This window comes from Corvus cornix, chromosome 3 (assembly GCF_000738735.6).
Source record: "Corvus cornix cornix isolate S_Up_H32 chromosome 3, ASM73873v5, whole genome shotgun sequence".
Taxonomy (NCBI): domain Eukaryota; kingdom Metazoa; phylum Chordata; class Aves; order Passeriformes; family Corvidae; genus Corvus; species Corvus cornix.
Window position 1 is genome coordinate 10,860,662 of NC_047056.1, and position 19,728 is coordinate 10,880,389.

At 47.4% G+C, this 19,728-nt stretch overlaps 1 long non-coding RNA gene across 1 annotated transcript; it reads right to left on the reverse strand.

The window, feature by feature from the left end:
• On the reverse strand, positions 1-5,474 carry LOC109146181. Its single transcript, XR_002048071.3, has 2 exons — positions 5,413-5,474; positions 1-4,750 (listed from the first exon to the last, which is right to left on the reverse strand). It is a non-coding gene; the product is annotated as an uncharacterized LOC109146181 (long non-coding RNA).
• Between the last annotated feature and the right edge of the window lie 14,254 nt (positions 5,475-19,728).

The window sequence follows — 19,728 nt, forward strand, 5'->3', positions numbered from 1 at the left end:
TTGAACATCAGAAAACAATTTATTTCTAGTGTCCACACCACTGCACATCGGTGTCCCTGCCCAGTGAGGGGGAGGGTTGGAACTTTAAGGTCCCTTCCAGCGTCAACTGTTCTTGGATTCTATGATATTGCCACCATAATCCCATTTTGGTGGCAAAGTCAGAATCTCAGATGCTTTTGGATGACCTCACAGCTGTTCAGGCTTTGCTGGTGGCAGCACAAATCCTCTTGGAGCACTATCAGCTGCCATCCTTTCCAACCAAGATGGGGGTGGAAGGGGTTGAAGTTTGCCCCCAACACTGTTCTTTGAATGTTGGATGATAAATCTGTTAATTGTGAAGCATGTTTAATGTTTTGTCAATTTCCAAGGACATGCTTACCCAAGTGCAACCCATGCCTTCAGTGAGGTCCTGAAGGCTTCCTGAGGGCAGCCATGGTCCATCCTGGTGGGCCAGGCTGTGGCAGCAGAGAAAACACCTGGAGAGGAGCAAGCGAGCAACCTCATGCCACAGAATGGGTCTCTTCTCCAAACCAAAGTCATCCAGGAGGTCTCCAGCAAAAATGGGTAGAAGTGAGGCACAGTTGTACCTTGAAACATCTTGAGAGGACACAGTGGCACCTCCCCAGAGAAGGGATTTTCCATTTCTTGATCAGAAATAGTAACTCCAAGGCTTGTGAGTCCCTGCCATGCTACTCTAGGCTGTCTGAGGCAGTGAGGGAGGGGATGACATCTACGCCCTGGTTGTCAGGCAGCATCATGTCCTGGGAGGGCATCAGCACTGCTGGAGGAGACTCAGAGGGGAGTGGTGCATACTTGTCCCATTAATCGTTTGCCACACAGTGATGGTTCCTACAGCAGCAGAAGTGAGTGGTCCCAGTGCACATATTTTGGTTTTCTGAAGCACCTTTCTGAGCAGAGGGACTTTCTGCCTCACAGTGTGTGAGTAGGAGGCACTGAAACCCATCCAGGCACAGATGAGCCCTGTGCTACAGCCTGAGTCCTCCTGGTCGGGGAAGCTGCTCTCGGGCTGGTCTTACTCATCTGGCTGCAGCAGACCTCTGGCAGCTTGTAGAAAGCCATCCACACCTCCATTACCCAAATTCATGAGTGCGTGTCCATGAGGAGGTCCTTACAGAGCTTGTAGGGGTAGCAGTGAGGGCTAAATCTCAAGGTCCTGGCTAAGCTTCTTACCCAGCAGTGAAATTGTGCCTTGAGTGCAGCCATGAAGGGTGAAACATTGCAAACATAAAGCCAGACCCTTCTGTCCTGGGTACATTTTCATAGAGGAGGTGTCCTAAAATTTTCAATCCTGGTCAAGTTTCCACTGGGGTTGGCACACAATGAGCCCCGAAGATCCTTGCCCAAAAAATCCCACAATGAGTAATTGCTAAGGGTCACTGCTCAGGACCTCAGAAATAGAGCTCAGGCTAGGAAAGGTCTCTGAATGACAAGATGAGGCCAGGGAGCAGCCTGAGCAAACAGCCTCATTCCAGCAGCAGAGAGAGCCACAGCTGCTGAAGGACAGGAGACCTAGGCTGCCTCCCCTGCCTTGGGCTATGCTTATTACCAGGAGCATGCAATGCCATGTGCTCCAAGAGCTGTATTTTGCCCCATCAACAACCCCTGAAAGCCAACAGCTTTTCCCATTCTGCAACTAGGTCCTGATCAAATTCCTCCAAAAATATTTAATGGTTGGATTCAATGACCTTAGAGACTCACTGATCTTTTCCAATCTGTGATTCTGTATGAAGGTGGGTGCTTCAAAGTCAGGCTTTTCTCCTCAGCTAAACCATACCTGACCTGTCCAGGAGCACTTTCCCTTTTTTCTCCCTAGTTTTTTTAAACTCTGGGGTAGAACATGAGTGAGTTTTATCTTCTGCTATGTGTCTTTGCCGGAGAAATCCAGAAACAGCCAGAAATGTTTTACAAGCTTATCAAAGGCAATAACTGTTCTCTGCTTGAGTGAAGAGGCTTTCACAGGAGTTTGGCTGCACTGATGGGGAACTAGCTCCACAATACAGGCGTGGTCCCCGAGCTTTACCCGTAGCTGTGGGAAACGACCTCACATGCTGCCAAGTTCAGGCTGTGCAGAGACGGCAAAGGCACCACCGCATCGCAGGGTGCGAGGAGCCGGCGGGAGCAGGGGGCTCCCGCAGAATACAAATTCCACTGAGAAGCCAAATCCTGCAGCTTCAGCAGAAAAGTTTGGGAAACTGTTAGGAAGGGCACGCCACGGGAGCTGCGGTGTTGCCAGTTGGAAGCCGCAAATAAGGCAAGCAACGAGTTGATTTACTGTGATGGCCAGCATGCTGGGCCACACTCCGTTGTGTGGCAGGAGGGGACGATGCTGTCGGCTTTGTCAGCCACAGAGATTTGACCCAGTGCTGGGAGGCTGAAAGTGCTCTGCGTGTATTGTAGATACAGCTATATGTATAATATGGCCAAGCTAGCCTGAGCTTTGGCATCTCTAGTCCATGCTCCACCACACTGGGCTTTGAGACAGGGTTTGTCATTTCTGCCTCTTCGGGAAGTTTGGGACTGGAAAGAAAGTTTAAAAAAAAGACATTTTTTTCATGCAAAGGGGAATAGGCTGAAAAAATCAAGATCAGAAAGTCAAAAGGCCATGCAAGAGGCTAAACCGGCAGGTACTACCTCTCCAGGGGACGTGGCATTTTTGCTTGGCGCTGTTCCTGCTGAGCCTGGAGCTCAAGGGGCTGGTCCTCAGCTCGTGGCAGCTCTGCCCAGCCCAGCACAGGTGCCAGCTGTCCTCCTTGCCCTCTGTCCCAGTGTCAGCGCTGAGGTGGCTGTGCTCCAGCAGCTGCATGGCACCACCAAACCCTGTCTCCAGCTGCAGAGCCACCACCCTCCCTTGTCACAGCCACCTCTCCCTGCCCCCGGGTGGCTCCGACTTCCCGGGAATGCAGTGGGGTGCTGCGGTCTCCCAGCAGGCAAGAATCCGCATGCCAGACCGTTTGGAGAGCTCATCCCTGAGGGAGAAACGTCCCAAAAGCTGGCATGGCAAAGCAAGAGCTGGTTCAGGCAGCCTGCAGGGCTGTGGGAGCACCACCCTGTGCCCCTGCTTGCCTGGGGTCCCTCTTTTAGGGACTTCCCATGAGGAATGCAGTTATCCCAGCCAGTGATTATGGGCAGAGAATGCCTGCAGTCCCCACCACACCCCAGCAGCCCCTCACAGCCCTAGGACCAAGGCTGTCTGCCCTGCAGGGCTGGGCACAGCAGCACCCTTGCTGCTACAGACAATTTTTTACCTGCCCAGCAGCAGCACTACCTTGCAACAGGCATTAAAATCCTGACTTCTCAAGTGAATGACAGCTCCAGGATCGGGCTGTAGCTTCTTGGGTCTCCCCTACCATGTGTTGGTTGCAACTCTGTGGGACAGTAGATTTCATCTGACTGTCTGGGAAGTGGGGACACAAAGCCACCGAGCTGGAAACACGACAGCTTGTCAGGAAATAAGCACAGGACTTTTTTCCGGAGATGGAAGTTTGATGAGATCAGCTCATGAATTCAACCAAAGGCACAGAGCAACTTCTGCATTTTTTAGAGTCCTGGAAGATTAGAAGCTCCCATAAACTTTAATGAGATACTTCTGCAAAACCATTAGTAGACGCTGTTGAAAAGCAAATTATAGCCATTTATGGGGACCTGAGAAACTCCCGCAGCTATTCACTCAACGAGAGCTGGCAAAGCAGCTTTCCTTTCAAATTTCATAGTCCCCTTTGTCAAAAACTTCTCCTTTCTCTTGTCAGGCTTTAATTAAATTTGCCCAGAATGGATACATTTTTCCTCCCATGCCACTTGTCCAGGGGCCAGCCTGGAGCTGGATTAGCCAGGCAGATCACCCGCTGCACTCCAGGCACCATAATTCCCTGGGGAAAACCACGGTCCTGAACAAACCCAGGCCTCACCTGATGTCTGAAAGGATGATGTACCAGGTGGCCTCCAGGAAGCCCAAATGATGGGCAATTGGAACTTTTAAAGCTAATTTGGCAAGATTCCTGATCTAATCAGAAGAGAGGTGGATATGGCTTTTGAACATATCAAATGGCTTTTAATGCCTTTAATGAAACCTGGGGAGAGAGTAAATTTCTTAGCTGCTTGACTGACCTTTTTAAAAAAGGCACAATACATCTCAGCCTTTCCCAGAGAAGAGAGCAACTCCAGCATGTCACCCTTCACCTTCAAGATTTGTCTGCAGGGCTGTGTCGTTACTGCAGCTAATTAGAGACTTCAAGCTGATTATGAGAATTGCAGTAAGTGGAGTTACAAAATCCCTGGGCCTGATACTCCTTAATACAAAAGCCACTTTACACTGACCCAGCCTTAAAATACCCTGTGATGATGCAAAGTGCTCTTAAAGCAATTGGGATCTCCACATGCATTCCGAGGGACTGGCACACATCGCAGACCACCAGCAGACGAGGCTGATGGGGCTCTCAAAGGCCCCATCTGCCCCCAGGGTGAAATGAAAGTGTCTTTCTGGTCAAAGAGAGTCAGGTCTTTCACCACAAACTAAAACAAAACAAAATATATTCAAGCAACTACCTGAAGAGCTGACTGATATGGACCCAATAAAAGCAGAATAAAAATGTTGCTGAGTCCATTTGCAGGTACCTCTGGGGGTGTCTTAACCTTAAGAAGCCAGTAAAACTTCCCCTCTGAGTCGACTCTGACGAACTTGCATCGTTGAACTCTCCCTAAACTTCAGATGTATTTTGAACTGGGTACAAACCTGGAAAGAAGAGCTCAAGTTTTCCATATTAGTGATACTGAGAAAGGAAAGGATCATCCTATGTTGTTTTCAAATAACTCAAAGCAATAGATTGTCCACAGAACAACTGTTGAACCTAAAGTGCCAGGGATGCACCTGTGGCCTGGAAGTGACCATTTGGGTAACAAGGTGCCAGTGCATGGCCCTAACAGGGAAGAGCCACCCTCCTCACAACAGGGGGGATCCTACCAGCCCCAGCAGCCCCATCCTCACGCCTTGGGATCTCCCAGAAGCTGCCAGTGCTGTGTACCAGGGCAGAGGACTGCACACACGTGGCCACGATATTTGCAGAGAAAGGAAGCTGCAAGGGAAGCCTTATCTCTGGGCTAAGCACAGCTCCAAAAATATGACAGCATATCATGAGGCCCATGACCCCGGTCACCAGATGTAAGGTTACTGCCGTGGTGACATTTGGATTACAGCATCATCTATCACAGCGTTGAGTCAGCAAATAAATGCAGCCAGTGGTTTACATTTCCCTGCCGATAAAATAATGCAGGAAAAGCATTTTGCTGCCAAGTGTGTGCCATCCAACCCCAGCCCCCCCTGGGCCCGTGGGGCAGGGAGGGAGGGAGGGAGGGAGCTGGGGTCTCTGAACATGCGGGAATGACACCTCTACTCACCCTGAGCACCTCGAGGTCCTGAGTACCAGCATCAGGGTGGCACAGGAGCTTACACAGAAGAGCCAAACTACTGCATTCCCTCCCACTCACTTCCCAGGGCAGATCAGCCCTGTCCTGTGCAGAGGCAGCTCTTGCCGCTTGGAAGTAACCTCTGATACATAAAGGAACGTGAAAATCCAGACAAACCAGTATCTCCAGCTGGCAGTATCGGGGACCTCGACCCTGATGGAATGGCTGGTGGAAACTGGGGCTCCATCTCCTTCAGACCGGGCGTCCTGCTCTTTCCAGAGCCAGCACTTCGGGCAAGGGGAAACCTCCGTGGTCACCTTTGCTCAATGGCAGATAAAAATCTTAGGAAGGACTTTTCTCCTGCAGTGGGAGGTTCTGCTGGGGAATGGGTATGAGCTGTGGGATAACACAGTGCCAGCCCCACACCCAGTGGGTTAGTGGAGGAATGGGATCAGCCCCGCTCCCTACATAGGCAAAACCAGGGCTTTATTGATGCCAGGGCTTTCAAAGGAAAAATTATGGTTAAGTGGGATGAAGAGTTGAGAAGCAACCTGTTTTTGCATGGAGGGAAGAGATGCTTGTGTATAAATAAACACATTTATGTATGTGTACAAACATTTTCCAATTTAAATAAAAATACATGTTTACATGGCTTAACAATCTCATATTAAAACAAATAAAAAGATGTAAAGATTTCTTCATGTCCTGAAACCTTCCTGTTGCCCTCACCTGCCCAAATATTTGATCCAGAAGAAATGTTCCAGGAGAGAGAGACAGAGTACGCCAAAGGACAGGCACAGCTGGATCTTGGAACACTTTTGGATCATGTCCTGGTCACAGCCAATACAAAAGATGCACGTTGACAGACCTTCCTGCAATCACTTTGGTGACCTGTAGTTTCCTACTTTCTCACATTCATCCCTCACTTTTCTTCCTAGGACTTCTGTCTGCAGATATTTCCCACTCTAAACCTAATTTTTCCCTAACCACTGTCTTCTGCCATGATGTTTTCTCCCGCTTTCCTTCTGTTTCCCTTGGGTAGCTCCATCCTTTTCAGCTGCAATGCCTCTTCCCTCTCTGTTCCCTCTGGACCAGCTAGAAGGATGATGGTCCTGGACCCCTTTCTTGTCCCAGATGGAGGAGGATCATTTTGGACCATGAACAGCTCAGGGAGCACTTCCAGGTTTGCTGTATCTTTGTAGGAAGGCTGTCCCTAGCAAGCTGGACCTCAGCTCAGCTATCTACCCCTCTGCTTTATGAAGAGCAGTGTGTCTAAATTCAAATCCATGTTTTTCCCATACATGAGGTGCTCAGAGCCTGATCTGGGATTTCTTCTAAAATAAGGACCCAGCTGCTTCTTTCTGATCCAGCTCCTCTGAAGCTCAGGAGGGCTTAGATGGAGAGTCCACATCAAACCAAATCCAGAGACATCCAGCCATGTGCGAGTTAGCAAGCAGAGAACACGGAAACAGAATTTAAATTATCAGGGCTGTACCTTCCACTGTTGTAAATCCTGCAGTTCTGCTGTGATTACGTCTGCAGCACGGGGAGTGGATCACTCATGACTTCAGCACAGCCCTTCAAAGCATCCCAGCCCACAGCTCGGCTGGTGACCTTCCTCCAGGGCAGCTGGGATGTGCCTGGGGGCTAAGGAATGAATGTGTTTACAACTTGCTCTTTGCGACTTGGCCCCCAGCACCAAAAAAACCATCTCAAATGCACGTTCCCAGCTTGGACAGGATGATTGTGGAGCTGTGTCTAACAAAAGCATGAGGAAAAGGAGCTGCAGAAATACTCTACAACAGCTTCTGGTTTCCCAAGGCGAGGCGATGCAAGCTGCCAGCTCCCCTTGACAAGAAAATGTCTTTGCAGGAGGAACCACTCCATCAACCCAGTCTGGACCCAAAATTCCAGGAGGAAAAAGTCCAAAACCTCTACCCTGGACCCACAGGCTGTTTTTACACCAGCATATACTAACTCACACTGCAGAGGTGGCCAGGGATATTCCCAAATGATCACCCCTGTAGTTATGTCGTACCACAGCCACGACAGTTTCAGCCAGGCCAACCCACCCTGTCCCAAACCATTCCCAGCACCCCTTCTAGCTCTGTGATGGGAAAAGGGGTGTCTGAGTAGAGAGGGCATCTTGTGTAGGGAAGAGATCCCTGGTGCCTTTGGTGGGGGCACCTAAGGAGAAAGGCAGACATGGCTGGAACTGCCACAGAGAGAAACATGCTTTGAAAAGAGTCATCTGCAAGTGCCAAGGTGGAGCAGAAGCAAAGTGAGAAAAGAGGCGTTTTTCTCTCTGGCTCAATTGTACCTTTGCATTTGCTCTCACAAGTGCACCAGCACCCAGCTGAGCCGCCATGGAGGAGCCAGCACGGAGGAAAACCAAGCAAATCTCTTCTCCAATAAACCCTGTTCAGAGCAGAGCTGCCACTGTGAATGCACATAAATAATAGTAAACCAGCATGGGAAAAATATCTGTGGTTGCCAGGCAAATTAATGTCCCAGCATAAACAGCAAATATAAATTAGCTGAGGGTGCACACACAGGAACACAGCCTTTGTGGGGCCATGGGATGCTTCAGAGCTAAACACCAGGCAAGGCAGCAATACTTGTTGTTAGAAAAACTGGGCTGGGAATGAGGGGTTCTGGCATGGGAGGAGTTTAGCGGTGCATGGCTCCCATTAAATCTTTCCCACATGTGTTTTAGGTGGAGCTGTAGCTAGCTGGGCTGCTCTGTACCTTTCTTCAAGCATGTAATAAGGTAATGTCTTGTAATTCCTCATGCACAGCTTTCCACAACTTCCAGGTCAATCCAGCACTCCCGTTTTGCTCTCCTGGAGCAGGCTCTGGCTGTGTCCCCTGTGGTGTTTTGAGGCCAGGCTGGTCCCATGAGGAGATGGTTAAAAGGCACCAGAAATAGCAGGGGCTGTTGAAAAGGCAGCTCTGTGCTGGGAAGGCTGCAGACGGACTTCAGGAAGGGAGGGAAAGCTGCATTACAATCCTGGCATTGATGGTCCCTCCTGCTGAGTGCTCCTTTCATAGCTGGCTGCAGAGAAGGGAGACAGGGAAGGCTTACTGAGCCATCCCACATCCCAGTCCCACCAGCTCCTGTGGCATTGGTCTTCTTGTACCCCTTTCAGGTGGGGAGGAGAAGACAATTCTGCTTTTTTTCCCCCTTAAAAATACATCCTTGTTGGACTCAGCAGCGTGCTAGGACTTCAGTGGAATATTTTCAGTGGCTGTGAGTTGTCCTGTGGTTAAATAACAAACACAGCAGTAAAACACCAGTACATTTTCCTAGTGGAGGAGACAGAGCATCTATTGTCATCAGTCCTTAAGAAGTGCTATTCTTATTTGCGGTCCCTGACCTCCTTTGTTATCCAATTGTCTGTTCCCCAAATGCTTTATTGGGAGCAGATGCCAAATATGTGCCATTAATTCTTACCATATATTGTTCTTTTGATATTCTGCAGTTGCTGTCAATGAAATGAGAAGTGGAAATTAGCTGGCCAATGCTATTCAGCTAAAGAGATTTCATTTCCTAATCCTCTGAAGAAGGGTATAAGCAGGCGACTGTACTCATAAGAGCAACATTTGGACTGAAGCTGTAAAAGTGGATCCTTCATAATTAATTCTGTGCCTAAGTGTTAAAAGGAAAAATGCACGGAAGAAATTGAACACCAAGAGGAATTTAAGTTTTAAAATGCTGCGATGATTAAAACTCTACATTGCCTCCCTGAATTGTACAATCATAGAATATCCTGTGTTGGAAGGAACCCACAAGGACCAAGGAGTCCAATGCTTCCTTCCAATAATTCTAACAGGAATTTTTCTGTAAAATACAATTTTTTTTCTGAGACTGACTTGTAAATTCGGACTTTAATGAGACCCACTACAGGATTCACCATTTTCATGGGAAATTATGGGGCTAGGCATGTCTGGACTTTAAAGTACCCACAGAAAACTGCAAGGAACGCTAACCAAAATCTGCTCCACAGGGGCACACATCCAGCTGGTATTAAAGAACTGTGTGCTGCTACCAAGGGGCAGCAATCCCTGATGAAGCAAATAAACCCATCTGTAGTGTCCTGCATCCCAGTTCAATGACAGCACACGTGTTTGACTATGCAGAGACAGAATTTGGCATTTCACTACCATCACATGGAAAACAACTTTAGTATGATAATTGTGTTGATGCCAAATCCAGACAGAGGGTGACTTGTGTTTAATTTTCCCAGTATAACTCAGCAAACTTCTATCCACGAGGCTCCACATGACTTTTTTCATTAAGCTGTACAGCATGTACCAAGCCCCCTGTCTTTAAGGTGACATTTCAAACCCCTGTGGAGGAGGGACAGTTGTCAGGGCTGTGATTAAAATAGATCCTTGTTTGTTGGCGTGATTTTTCCTCAGCTCCCGGGAGATGTGGCAGTGAGCCCTGCCACTTCTCCCAAAATGAGAGATGACCCAGATGGAGGCACATATAACATCCTGCTGCATGCTCTCTTCCAACCTGCCCTTGTTTGCACTCACTATTTGGGCTGGTGATCACCTGCAATCGCCTTTCCACTTTTTCATTGCACAGGAAGCAGGCAGGAGTGTCCGGCAGGTTGGCACAGCCCTTCCACCTGCCGCGGGCAAACCCAAAGACCTGGTACCACACAAGGCCAAGTGCAGTGGTTTCATGGGAGCACCAAGAGCAATAATTCAAGGTCCTAAGGGTGCATTTGTTTGCGTTTACGCAGTTCAATGTCTTTTGGAGGACTGCAAGGATTTGTAGGGAACCTCAGAGGCTGACGTCCCACATCGTGTCCATTACTTGGCGCAGCCCTGGTGGTGAACTCAGCTATAAATAGAGCTGAGCCTCCAAGGCTGAGCCCACTTAAGCTGCTCTAATGCAACACCTGCTAATCACTGGCCCCGGGGTGAGACAGGCATGTGGAGCTGCCCTGCCAGAGTGGGTTCCCAGAACTAATGCTGGAAGACAAACCATTTTCCAACGTCACTTTTTCAAACAGAATGAAAGGGATGAGGCGGAGCAGCTGTGGCATTTGTCACATTGGACACTGAGACCTTGAAGATGCTCACATGCTGGCAGAGGCAAGGCAGAGAAGACAGGAATTTTGCAGGGGAAAATGAGGCAAAAAGATTTAGTGACTCTTAACCATCTTCTTGAAAAAGCTCTATAAGAAACTCCAGCTATTTGCTGAATTAGAGCTGGAAAAACAATGTAAATTCCCTTAAAGCAACAATCCAGGATGTGTCCCACACTGTGGAGTGGATTGCTCCTGCGCTATAAACTTAAAGGACAGACTTTGTTGCCACCCTTCTCCATAGATGCTTTTTCACCAAATCTCACTTTGACTTTGGTCAGCTCCTGACAGGGATGTGACATCTACCATTGTCCAGACCTCCTCAGCTTGCAGTTGCCCAAGTGTCTCAAATCTCCTCTTTTTTATCTTGTCATGTATCCCCATTGGGTCAACAGCTTCCTTGGAGAACAAGCTATAAAAATACCATCTCCTTTCTAACATTATGTCTTCCACCTGTCACCCACTCCTTTTCTAAATCCTCAAAAGTCAGGACCAGTATTTTTGGCTGAGGTGGCAGCAGACAAGACCCGTGACTCCGTCACACGTCTCCTCTGAAGGTGAGAGCTGACGAGGGCTGGGCAAATGCCAGCGCTGGAAACCAAGGTTGGCTCAGCCCCAGCTGATCTGCCTGTCCCAGATGGCCATGGATGACTACGTCTGCCCATCACCTGGCAGCCCTGCAGAGTGGAAGGCCAGGTGAAATAAACACAAATCAGCTTAAATATTGCTTTAGAAATTCATTAGGTAGTTAGGAAGAGTGGGTTTTTTGATTTTTGCAACCAGGGAAATTCCTGGTTTTTCTTCAAATCCAGCTCATTATAAAGTGGGACAACAGCAGAGAAAGCAAAACTCACTTTTGTTAGTGATTTTTCTAGGAACAGCAGCTCCCAGATTAACTGAGTTTCTGTTATCAAAGGGACTTTGATAAGTTTAAGGTTTCATTCTGAGTGGCACCAGGGCAGTGTGTGTACACTGTGAACAGAGGACGCGCTCCCCAGCTCCGGCTTGTGCCAGAGGGCTGGAAAACTCCCGGTGATTAAATATTAACATTTATTGCAGTGCCTCCACTTTGTTCTAGATCCAAAGCAAGCTCTTTCTCCCAGGAATGCGGTGGTTGTGGTGAGCTGAGCAATGTGGGAGCTCAGTTATTATGCACGGTACTGATCACGAATAAAACCTTCAGTGGGGCTGAATCCATCCTACCATTTTGGGTGGGGTCATTAGCTACAGAAATAACATAACAACATCTAATCTACCCTTGCAGCTCTGATTTAACCTTGAGATTGGTTTGTATGCTTTTTTTAATTACAGTTCTCTTCTGTCTGCTCTCTGGCTGCTTGGGAAAAGTTGTTATGTGTCTTTGAATGAAACTCTCCAGGCAGAGAGACCCAAACCATTCCTTTCTCCCGAGCTGGCGTGATTTCCCTTAGAACTCTTACAAAGTGCTTCATTGGAGCATCACTTCCAGTTTTATGTATGGCAAATAAAATCTGGGTTCACCTGTGAAACAGTCACTTCTTAAATGATGCAAATTTGGAATCAAGTCATAAAAAACAGGAGAAAGCCACATAAAAAGGAAGGGCTGGTAGATACTGGATGCATTCATAGTTAAGGTCTTTCTATCTTATGATCTTCTTCTCATTCCTCTGCTCTGATGAAAATTGATGACCACTTCAAGTGCTCCAATGTAGTGGCAATTATACAGCTACAAAGAGAGAGGATGTTAAAATAGTTATTGAGGGCAAACAAGCAGAGCAGGATTGTGCAAATTCACCTCACAACCCTGTTATATCTTCCATGGCGTGACAAGACAGAGGTGGGGATGGTGTGGATTAATAATTTGCTTTTTCCTTTCCTCCCTCATGTAAATGTAATAAATCTCTGAAAAACCTGTGCTCATGTGTAAAATCTAACACAAATGTGTTCACCCCAGGGAGTCTGGAAGGGAAACAGTGGTTTGGCCAGAGTTTGTATTTATGCTATTGATTCTGTCAAAGCTGCATAAATGGAAGAGAAGCCTTTCAGTCTGAGTACCAAAGTGCAGCCTCCGTTTGATATAATGAGCACACATTTTCTGGAACTGTGGTACCCTGGGACCTGCCTCCTTCCCAGTCTTCTGGCAGGTCAGCTCATGGGCTCGGATGACCCTGCCTAAAGGATGGTGGCCTGAAAGGCATTGCAACATTGTGCTTTTGTGTACCCAGTGTACCTACCACAGCAGGATATGAGTCAGGAGAGAAGGTGAGGCACGTCCTGATTGCTCCACGTTAGTTAGGTGTTCAAGAGCATGATCTGCCTTAGACAAGCAAGGGTAGAATATCACATGGGAACAGCATGGATGGCTTGAAGCTACTTTCTCCAGCTCAGACTCTAGCCTCTTCCTGCGTTGTCTTTTTGCTGCAGGTGGGGGTTTGGCTGGGTTTCCAAGCAAGCCACAGCCCCGGGGTTGCTGCAGGACACACCAGGCATTCATGTCTCAGAGAAGGATCCAGCTGGCATCTGCTGACCTCCAGCGCCTCTGCACACCTGGATGGAACTGGCCATTAGATACTGCTGGCTGGCTGCTGAAACTGTGCCCAAAAATGGAAGAAATGCCTGTCCCCTGCCCCTCCAGACTCTCACCTTGAGCTGTGCTGGACCCCTGCTAGGTCCAGAGGAGGATCTCGCTGCAGAAAGGGCTGTGTGGGAATAAGGACAAGAGCCTTCTCCAGCACAGAGGGTCCCTACAGACCCCAGGTGCTCCTTACTGAACCAAAAGAGCTGGCTCAGTGGGGATGAAAGGAACATCCTCTTTCATAGAATTTTGGGAAAGTTTTGTAAGCCCTGCCCCAACTCTGTGTCATTTCCAAGTGCAGGCTCTCCTGCTGTCACTGCCTCAGTCTTGCTTTTTAACCTGCACAATTTCCTCCTCAGCCTGCCCTGCAACCTCCATTGCTGGCTTTTGCCCAGACTCCTCCATGTGAGTGTCGATTGGAGTTGTCCAAGCAACACTTTTCCCTCTGTCTCTGCTCCCGTGCTGTGACTCCAGTGAGGCAAGGCACCACAACCCACCCCCCCAGCCATGCTGGCTGCCATCTGCACCCTACTTCTTTCCTGGCTGATTTCGTTTGCCTTGCCAGCGCCCAAGCAAACACAGCGGAGGCACTGCACGACAGGGACATTTCCCCTGCCACGTGCTCCCGCAGCTGTCTCCTTGTGGCCTTTGCTGGGGCTTGGTGGCCACCAGCCTCCCTCAGAGGTGTGCTGGGTGTGATGCCACTGCTGCTCATCTCACACCTGCCGGGTGGGTCATAAGTGGGCCAGGTCATAAGAGGGACATCATCCACCTGACACCTCCACGTTCTGACCTCTTGTCTGTCCTACTTCCATCTCCCACTAGCACCTTGTGTCCCATCTCATCGTCTGCTTTCTCCTTACCACAGGGCTAATTCATCCTCCTCCTCCATTTCCCTAAATTCTCTCTATTTCTGTCCATATTCCCCTTCTCCCAGATTTGGTAGCTTTTGGGATTATCCCTCAAACCAGCGTGGGTCTCTTCTGGCTCCTCTCATTTGTGCTTAATCAGCTCCTCCTAAGTTGAAGTGACGTCCTCATCCTCCTGGCCAGGTTGTCTTTCTAACAGTGTCACATATTTCTTTTCTGTGTCACCTCTCTTTGGGGTTCAGCTAGTGTTTTTGTGAGCTTCAGTCACTGGTTTCTTTGAATCATCTACTTGTTTTCTCCCATCTCTTGAAATCCACACTGTTAATTGCTGTTTCTGACTAGCTTCCTTCACTTTGCTTTCAAGAAGTTTGTTAACCTGTGCTACAGCCAAAAGCATGCCTTCTGTTGAGACAAAAACCAGGGAATTAATGAGCTCACACACACAAGGTTATTCTTATCACATTCTAAGATGGGGGGGAAAAAAAGAACAGATCTTTTATCTGGAGTAAATGAAAGAGGATCAATGCAAAAAGACACGATGCAAAAAGAAAAGGAAGGGTGCTACAACCAAAAATGGGGGGTGTCATTACAGATAAGTTGTTTGGACAGTACAGTGTTACCTACTGGAAAGGCGAAAAGTATCTTAAGACAAAGCTCATGAACTAACCAGGGGAAGATAAAAACTTGTCATGATGAAAAATACCAGGTGCTATCAATAGCATATAATGGACTGAAAAATACGTGGGAAAAGCAACACTGATTTTGTGTCTGGCCCCGCTTTTATCAAGGTCCATAACCAAACCCAGTCAAAATCAATAGCAAAAGTGGCTGGGAAACCACAGGGCAGGTTTGATCAGGTTGCATCTCTGTGGCTTTGATTTTCAGGTTTTGAGTCACTCAAACTGCATTTCTTGACCTTTTTCAGTTCGACATTCTTAAAAAATATATCCAGGAGTCCCTTTGTGCCGTGACACCCCAATGTTTGCCTTGCCAGTGAAATAAAAAAAAACAAACAAAAAACAAGACAAACATTGAGTAATCATTTATTTTTTTTTACAGCTCCTTTTTATTTAGTTGTTTGCCTGAGGATGTACGTGATTTGGGTTTTTGTACTCACTTCCCTGACCTTTCCCTCCTGCTTCCCAGCAGTGCTGCCACAATCTCAGGCAGAGGAGCACCACGTAGGAGCCACGTGAGTCAGGTCACAGATTATTTGCTCAGGTATCACTCCCTTTGCCAAGAGACATTTTACCCCTGGGTAGGTGTGGGCTTCATCACCTGCTCTGTGAACACACCATGAACCAGGTGACTCATGACATGAAAGAAGTGTTTGCAGTAAGAGTTGGGAACGTGGCAGCCCTTCTCTCATGGATGAAGTGTTTGGGGATTTTATGACTCGTACTTTTCACAGTAAGGAAAACTTTGCAGGCAATATTTCTGACCATTTTTTCCCCCTGTAGAATTCAAGCAGTTTTTCCATGATTATCTGTGTTGATGAATGTGTCAAGGGAGCACATCACTGGGAAGTTTCAAGAGGGGCAAGTGTCAACTCCCAGAGGTTTGGCAGTGTCACTGGTAGCCGGGCATTTGGAAGAGGAGCTGCAATAACCCCTTGGCTGTGGAGTACCTCCCCACAGCTGATATGGGACAGCAGTAAATTTGTGTGCCCCCTTCAGCTCCCTGTATTCCCTGTCAGCAATTTCCATGCCAAGAGCTAAGATAAGCCCACTTATCCTGTGGCCAAGGTCATTACCCGGGTTACAAGACCAGGTTGAAGGACCACAGACTTTGAGCAGAGGTTACTCTGAGCCTTGTCTCAATGCAGGTAGCATTTGGAGAGACCTTCCAGTAGGTTTTTTTTTTTTTGTCTGTTTGACAGCCTTTCCTTCTGTTGACTCCTCTAGTCTGGAAGGGAAAACAATCAGTGCTGAAGAGCACCACCATCAGCCAAACCCTGTCTCCTGTTTTAGCCTAACAGCCTCATTCAATTAATAGCAGGAAGGGTGGCAGGCCCGATAGTCAAGTGTAAATGTAGAAACTCTGAGGCACTTTATTTTCCCCCCCACTCACCAAAAAGAAATGAAATCCCTGGGGTTTTATACCATAATCAAATGTTTCTCTGTGCACTAAAATGAAGCATGCCATTTCTGTGCTTGGGTGAAAAGAAAGGAAAGGCTGGTTTCACTGGTTGGGCTTTTGGTTTTGTCTACCAAACAGCTCAGAGCTTCACAAAGGGCTCTTGCTTCTGCTGTCCTCTCTGCCCGAGAGGATTTGGGCTGCTCAGAAAAAGGCACAAATTCTGCATATTTTGGGACACAAAGGGAACTCCTACTAATCTCACCTTGTAGAAATAACCTTACAGCAGCAAGAACTGGTGCCCTCAAGACCCATTTGCTGTCATCTCCATAAGGAGTTAATTTGCCTTAATTAGCCCTAATTAGCCCTTTTGCTCTCTGGATGAAAAGACCAGGAACGAGGATGGACACTTTCTGTGTCAAAATGATCACTTTTGGGGAAGTTACTGTTTGGCCAAGAAGCATCATTTCTCTAGATCACTTCTGTGCCTCTGTCTGGCAAGCACACTGAGAACAGCAGAGCCGTGGGACCAGAGAAGGACAAGGAAAATGGAACATCTGCTTTCCTCTATACCTACATTGCACCTACTCCAGCTAGTGGTCCTAGGGAGACTGGGAAAGATTGAATCTTTTTCTCTCCAAACGGAAGGGGAGCACTGTTTCTAGCATAAGCCAAAAAACCACATTCACCACTAAAAACTAAAGAAAAAAAAAAAAAGGAAAAATAAAAAGAGTCAGAACTTCATGCCCAGCCCAGCAGAGATGTGTCTTCTACTGTGGCTTCCCTCCAAGTCGTCCCCAAGGCCGTGCAGCTGCCCTGTGGGGACACCTCGTGGCTCAAGTGGCACCTTTGGTTTGCCTTAAGGGATCACCTCTTCATTGCACCATGATCTGTGCAAAGTATTTTAGCTGCTAATGCGACAGCTGGGAGGAGAGACATGAAGTAAAATTTGGAGGTAGGAACTACAGGGGGCAGGTCTAGACCAACTCTTTTAGCGATTTTTTAGCATCTAGTGAAATTATAAGTGGCTGAGTTTCTTTCACCCTTTCAGATGCCCTTGACCAGCAGTGCTTGGCTGCTGTCCTCTCCTGCTGGCCACGAACGGCAGCCCAGCCCCACAGAGGGCAGGGGATGGAGGCACTGCGCAGGTGCTGCCAGGGGTTCACTCATGCGGATTTGGTTTGTGACGGCTGAGATCAAACACTTCACCAGATTTCGCTGTTACCAGCCTGGGCACTAACAAGAAATTTAATTTACCCCATGTCTAGTTTCAGAGTGATGCAGCCAGACAGGAGTATAGCATACAAGGAGCTGGTATTACTTATTTCTCTGTTTGTGCAACATGCAGAGGAATGGCCTGGCACTTGCCAAGAAAAGCCAACCTCATCTCCTTTGGCTTTGCAGAGAGAAATGGGAATGGCTGGTAACCCTGTTTGGCTCCTCCCTGCTCCAGATATTTTCATTCAGTGGTATCAACAAGCCCTAAACCCACAGAGGTGGCCTCTGGCTCATCTCCTTCATCTCTCCTCAGGAAAGCAGAGCTCCTGGTTCTCAGGAGAGGCAGATATTTATCGTGCTCTGCTCTGCACCAGCACCAGACCACACCAAAGAGAAGTAGAGAAGTTACCAAACAATGTTTGAGTTTCTTGTGATGGTATTTCATAACAAGGATTTATGCTTTTCTCTTGAAAGCCCACAAAAGTAGCACAGCCATCTTCACCTGGATTTAGCTTCTCCAGTTAGAAGTTAATGGGTCAGGATTACTTGTCTTGTGGTTTGCTTGCTGATGAAGAGATGGCTGAGTTTCCTGCTCCACTTTCCTCTCAGGCCAGTGTCATCTTGGTGCATAGCCATCCCACCTTCTCCAAAGCACTTGCAAAGGAAACTCTGACCTTGCCCTGAACAGCACCCTCCAGCCAGGGCTTTCAACTCCATTTGCAAATATCTGCTGCAAGAAGCTGAGGGGAAAAGACAGGTCATCTGGCTGCTGTGGGCTCCTGCAGAGCCAACAGCAGAACTTGTTTTCTGAATTTATAACTTGACCTCAAGTGCGGTATCTGCTGGGGAATGGAAGAGAGGGAGGGGCACCAGCAAGGGTAGCACCAAGTGCATCCAAAGGTTATTCTCCTTGTCTTGGAGAAGTCACCTTTCATGTAGACATCTCAATGGCATGGAGACAGGTGTCCACACTGGTGGGAACGTGGGTATTTCACCAAAACCTTCCCTCTCCTGTCCAAGAGTTTCCTGAGCCCCCAGCCCCTTGCAGAATGGGACTTGTTTGCTTTCGCATGGACAGGTATTTATTCTCCAGGCTCACAGGTTGAGGGGAAAAGTTCTCCCAGTGTGACTCCCTCTCTGCTAGCTCCATCTGGAGGCTCGAAGAAAACTTGCATGGTAAAATTATTTTTATTTATATTTATTTATTTTACTATTTATTTAGGATTTAAGGTGGTCTTAGCATTGATGGTTAGCAGAGCTGAAAAAAGAAAGCATCTGTGCAATTAAGTTTTTACTAACAAATAATTAAAGATTCTGTAAAACCAAAAAAATTTCTGGCTAGAAGACTGCATCTCTAGCTGTTCACTTTTCTATTTACCTGCAGTTACAGTGTTTTATTTTAAGCAGCTGACTGCTCAGCCTCTGTTCTAATTCAGCAGCATTTATCATGCAGCTATGCAAAGCTGCCACTTAAAGAGCTGTTGGAATGGGTTTTTTTAAAAAACCCATGACATTCTAAACTTAAAATATCTGCTCTTTAAGCTGCAAATAGTTACATTTATGTAACTTCCTCTTTTATTATGTAACTTCCTCTTTTATTACTACTGAGGTATAGCTATCCTCTAGGACTTGCTATTTGGAATTCAAAATGTATCTATAAACATAAGAAAGACCCCAAACTACATGAAATGAGGTGGGTGGGGGGGGTGGAGGGGAAAGAGGGAAAAAAAGAAGTAATTCTAATAAACTTATCCAGGACATCTTTTCTCTGTTTTGCAAATCCAGTGCTCTGAAAGCACTTGCCTGAGAAGTTCTCTTGGCTTCCCTTGAGGAAAGTGAGATTCAAACCTATTGATTTGATATGATGTGATGCCTTATATCTCCAGCCAGGGGCAAAGCTCTGTGGTGAGCATCAGTACAATGTTGATTTAGATTCATTTGTTAGATCTGGAGTTTCCAGCTTCACCTGAGTTACTGTAAGAAATAGCAGGAACAGCTGTACTGGGAGAAGAATGATGATGCAAGACAAACTTGGAATCAGTTTTTTGTTAATTTTGGGAAAAGCTTTATTTCTTCTCCCTCTCAAAAGAATTCTTGCTGAGAATGGAAAGAAGCACAGAAAAATCAGATTAGCAGCCTGCCTTGTGCAGCTTTCAGGAGCATGAAAGGAGGATTTAGGATGCAGGGATTTGGCACTCTATGACCAATGCCAGCCAGGCTGAACACTTTCCAGCCTTCCCTGGGAGCCTTTCTGCTGACACACAGACTCAGTCAGGAGCCCTAATGTTCTCAGCTGGTCCATCTAGAAACCTTCCAGAAGTGGATCTGACAATTCCAGCCCTAATTTCCCCCAGGATTTGTTCCTCAAAGAATGCTTGAATGTGTGCACAGGATTTGCTGCTTGAAGCCCTAACTTTTGTTCGCTTGGAGAACTAATCAGCAAGTAAAGAATGGATGTGAAATCCCTCCCTGCACAGGAAGTCTTTAT